Genomic DNA, 5,281 nt, shown 5'->3' with positions numbered 1-5,281 from the left:
TGATTCCAATTTCCAGAGCCTTCTAATATCATACCCTATTTTTGAAGCCTTGGTCAACATTTTTATCAGGGTTTATTCTATTGTATTAAATAAATAGCTTCCTATTGCTATTTATCCAGTATTGGAAAGTTCCTAGTATAGCCATTTCAACTCCAAATCTAGTAAAACAACTTCCTGAATATTTCTAAAATTGTTCTCTGAGTGCCTCAAGTCATTTTTCTCGTACTATTTTCTGTGGGCTTCACAAAGAATCCCCTACTCCTAATTTCCTCCATTCAGAAATCCCTGATGATCCAAACTCCTATGGCAAGTTTCAGGTATTTTCCTTATGACCAGAGAGGTCCAGGAAAAATGTAACTTCCATTTTTATATAACTTTTATTTCTGCTTGTTGTGTGGCTTATTATGATTGTTTCTGACGATAGTTGACGGAGTAGATGGAATACTTGGAGTTGGATCGGAAGACCTCGAAAACCCCGATAACTTATGAGAGCAAAGGCAAGCAACCCTTTGACCATGTGTGAGCATATATTATGATGCATGGTAGTGTAGCAATTATTTTTTGTTGCATATGATCATAAGTGTCGGTAAATCATTAAAGTGATGTTATCGATGGCTCCTCCGAAGCACATGCATTGAGCTTGATCCTACCACCTATGAGGGTCATGCTAATATCATGTTGACAAGTAAAGTTACAATAGTATTAGCATGAGCATGATGATGACATTAATCAAAGGTTTATGTAAACCCCGTCGGGTTCCACTAATGCCCGAGGGTGATGATGAGTTTGGTGGCCACTTTCGGAGAAGTGGTGCACCGGGTATTTTGAGTGAGTATGGTTTCGGAAATGGGATTAGATTTATGATGTGCCGACCGTCCCAACCTTACATGTACGACCACGTTACCCCTCATGGGACGGGACTGTGTTGATTACTCTGGTCGGTGCTAGTAAAGAGCCACATTACTAGTGGCGGGAGTGATGTGTGGTCACTCTCGTAATGGGGGCATGCCAGATAGGGCGACTATGCCGTTTTTACGTGTTCCAGGCACACCGTTGGTCCCTACATGGTTGATACTATCCAGAGTCGGTGCTCGTAAGACGTACAACATGTGGGCTGGGTACCAATCGAGTGGACCTCTTTGTCTAGTATCATCAGGGGAAAAGCATTGATCGGGTACTTACCTCGGGTATGTTATATACTTTGAGTCATCAATGACACGGAAGTTTCCCGGGTCTCGTGGGTCCAGCGTACTACCTGTGTAGAGTGTAAAACTATTCGAATAGTCGTGTCCACGGCAAGGACAGTTCGGTGGTTCTGCTTAAACTACGTCCAGTGGTTTCCGCATAAACCAAGTGTGTGTGAGTATGTGGTCAATGGTGTTTCATGAAAGATTTTATATGACCAAGTTTGGTGACTTGGCATATAGGGTGAACCCGAAGTGTTCAGCCCTTGACAGATATATTAATATCTGTAACCTCTTCTTCAAATCAACATTTAGCTTATGATGCACCCATGATCATGATTATTTATAACCAAGATGTTATCCACCAAGGATGCATATTACTTGATACCCCTTCAATTGCATTGTTCATATCATGGGTTGTTTGCGAGTACATTCAAAGTACTCATTATCTTGCCACTGGTTATTTCATTGACCAGGTATGAGAGAACATGATTTAGCGAAGAGAACTCGTGAAGTTCTTGTGAGTTAGGATGTTTCCCAGTCAGAATGCCTGTAGGTTAAGGCTGATGGCATGGGTTCATGCTTTCGACCAATATTTCCGCTATAGGTCCAGTTTGGTGTGTTGGCCCTCAAGGCCCTATATATGTAAGACTTCACCGCAATGGTCATTTATTGTATCAAACGATATGTATGGATGTAAGACTCTCAATGTGGGGACACCGACTTATGAGTCGAGATCGCCGAATGAACGTGCTCAGTGATCCCAGAGATCAATGCTGACCGAACACACAAATACTGAATATTAAGAGTCTTATATCCAAATAGGAAATTATTACATCACGTGACCGAATGGTCAAGTTCACAAGGTAGGGCCTATAAGCCAAAATCACACTGATACAACTACTAGCGGAAATCTTAGGGCTAAGTAGGTGCCCATGCCATCAGCCTACACCAACTGGCATTCACACTGGGAAGCGTCCTCGTTCGCAGGGGCGTCTCCGAAGAAGTACTCATCACCACACTCCGGTCCTTCCATGTCTGTCAATAATATAACTAGTGGCAATCCAATGAGTACTTTTGAATGTACTCGCAAACAACGCATGATATGAACAATGCAAGTGAAGGATAACAATAACATGCTTCTTTGGTGGATATCTTCTTGGTGGTATATAAACATGATCATAGATATGCATCATAAGTAAAACTACTTTTGAAGAACAAGTTGGAGATATCAATATATCTATCACGGGCTGAACCATCCGGGTTCACCCTATATGCCAAGTCACCAAACTTGGTCATATCAAATCCTTCATATTAACACCATTTAACACATACACACATACACTTGGTTTATGCGGAAACGACTGGAAGTAGTTTAAGTAGGATTACCCAACTATCCTTGACCGTGGACACGGTTATTCAAATAGTTTTACACTCTGCAGAAATACACGCTGGACCCACGAGATCCGGGAAACTTCCGTGTCATCCAAAACTCGCGGTATATAACATACCCGAGGTAAGTACCCGATCCATGCCTTTCCCCTGACGATACTAGACAAAGATGTCCACTCGATTGGTACCCAGCCCACATGTTGTACGTCTTACGAGCACCGACTCTGGACCATATCAACTATGCGGGGACCAAGTGTGTGCTTGGAATACGTAAAAACGGCATAGTCGCCCTACCTGGCACGACCCCATCACGAGAGTTACCACACATCACCCCCGCCACTAGTAATGTGGCTCTTTGCTAGCACCGACCAGAGTAATCAACACAGCCCCGTCCCATAAGGGGTAACTTTGTTGTACATGTAAGGTTGGGACGGTCGACTCATCATAAATCTATTCCCATTTCCAAAACCATACTGACACAAACACCCGGTGCACCACTTCACCGAAAGTGGCCACCTAACTCATCATCACCCTCGGGCATTAGTGGCACCCGACGGGGTTTTCATAAACCTTTGATTTATTCAAACAACATGCTCATGCTAATATTACTCTAACTATACATGTCAACATGATATTAGCATGACCCTCATAGGTGGTAAGATCAAGCTCAATGCATGTGCTCCAGCGGAGCCATACGTAATATCACTTCAATGGCTACAGCCCCTGGCCTGGCTTAGCCTGGTATTGGGCCGGCCCAGAGGCCAGCTAGCTAGCGTGACCACGCGCGCGCGCCGTCAGATTTGAATCTGACGTGCGGGCCCCTGCGGTCAACAACTGCGGGTAGTGAGGGCGAGAGAGATGGGCCACCGACAGGTGAGGCACATTTGTCGGGGTCATCTCCTACCTCTGGCCAGAGAGGAGGAGGATCACGCCGGCGTGGCTACCGACGTCCTCGGGCCTCAACGAAGACGGAAATGGGTCCAGCTTATCGTCGCCTACCTGATGGTGGTCAAGACAACGGCGGAGAGGCTCAAGTTCACCGGCGACGAGGAAGCCGCGGCGGAGGGGTTTCGGGTGAAGGTGGAGGTGGTAGCTAGGGGCACAAATTAGCTTGGTAAAGATGGGGGAAAGCTCCCTGGTGTCACGGGGAGTGGTTTGGTGGACAGAGGGAGGTAGGAGCCCACGTGTAGCCGGAGATCGATCGGAGCTTCGAGGCGGAGGGGCTCCGGTCGATCTCGAGCCGCGGGGCTCTGATGGCTTGCTAGGGTGGTTAGGGAGGTGCTAGAGGTTGCTGCAACACGGTGTGAGGGGTGCATGAGTGAGGGAGGGATATATGTAGGCCCGCGACGGTGAGCCGATTCGGGAGCGCCGGTGACTCACCGTGGCGCGCATGGGTGTGCAGAGAGGAGGGGTCGTGATGGTCGCCTGATGACCGGTTCTGGTGTGCAACGGCATGCGTCGCACCAGCTCTTAGCGCGTGAGAGGAGGGGTCCTGATGGTCGCCTGATGCAGAGGGGTTGTCGGGGAAGAGGTTGGACACCTCGGGGGAGCAGGGCTGGCTCTGTGATTTCAAAGGCCCCAATGCGAACTCTACCAATGGGCCTAATAGAGAGATAAATCATATACGATACATGATCATATATAATTTCAATAAATTCATAAAACTAAACATATTTTACTAGAATCAAAAATTCGTTATTTCCACTGGCTTTGTTCCAAACCAAGTATCATAGAAGTTACAACGCGCAAAAAACTAAATATTTTTTCGTACCTCTACTCGGTAATATATACATACTGCATATATACTATGGGCCCCTCTTTAGGCTGGGCCCCAGGCCGTCGCACCTCTCGCACTGGGCCAAAGACGGCCCTGCGGGGGAGGCTGGAACTAGCCGAGAGCGTCGCCCCACCTTGGTGTTCTCTGTAGCGTGCCTAGAGCGCAGTTTTGGCATACCACGGCATGCTGACGCGCTCTGGGGTGCTTTGGACGTGTCTAGCATGTCCTGGGCACTGGCTGGGATGTGGCTAGCCGTTGAAGACCCGTGGGAGCTTCGGCTGGTCAAAGGAGACAAGAGAAACAGGTGCTGTCAGCCTTGAGCTAAAGCTTAGAATGGGGATTTTGTGATTTCTACTTTGAACCAGAGAGGGGCCAGTTGACTAGGGTTGTGCATTGATATTGGCCACCTTATCTGAGAGTTTGGGGAAAGGGTTTGGGTCTAGCTAAGGTTAGAGGGGCTTTTACCCATCTGTCAGAAGGTGCTCGACAGTGGTTTGGGGTGGTTGCACCCCACTACTGGTTCTGCAACTTAACCGGATTGGGTTTGTTGCTAAAACATGGGGTTTCACCAGGTTTTAGCTCCATTGGACAAGTTTAGCTTTGTAAACTTGAAAAGTTCACCATTTGACCAGATCTCTTCCTTTCAAAGAGAGTGTGGGCAAATTAAGTCCCACAAATCCCATTTTTTGTGTGGAACCCTCATTTGAGGTATTAGGCACTCCTGCAAAGTTTCAACTCCCTTGGACAAACTTTGCTATGTAGAGTTTCTCTAACTCCAATCTGGACATAAGGGATTTTGCAGTTATTTGGTGTCCTTAATCACCTTGGATCAAGGTGAAACTTTATGTGGACACCAAATATGGCTTAGGGATCCACTGTAATTTTCTAGGATATTATTGAGAATATTTCCTTTGGAAATATATCAAAA

The sequence above is a fragment of the Hordeum vulgare genome, chromosome 5H (assembly GCF_904849725.1).
Source record: "Hordeum vulgare subsp. vulgare chromosome 5H, MorexV3_pseudomolecules_assembly, whole genome shotgun sequence".
NCBI classification, from domain to species: Eukaryota; Viridiplantae; Streptophyta; class Magnoliopsida; order Poales; family Poaceae; genus Hordeum; species Hordeum vulgare.
The sequence above is the reverse complement of the archived record's forward strand: the minus strand, read 5'-3'. Positions refer to the sequence as shown.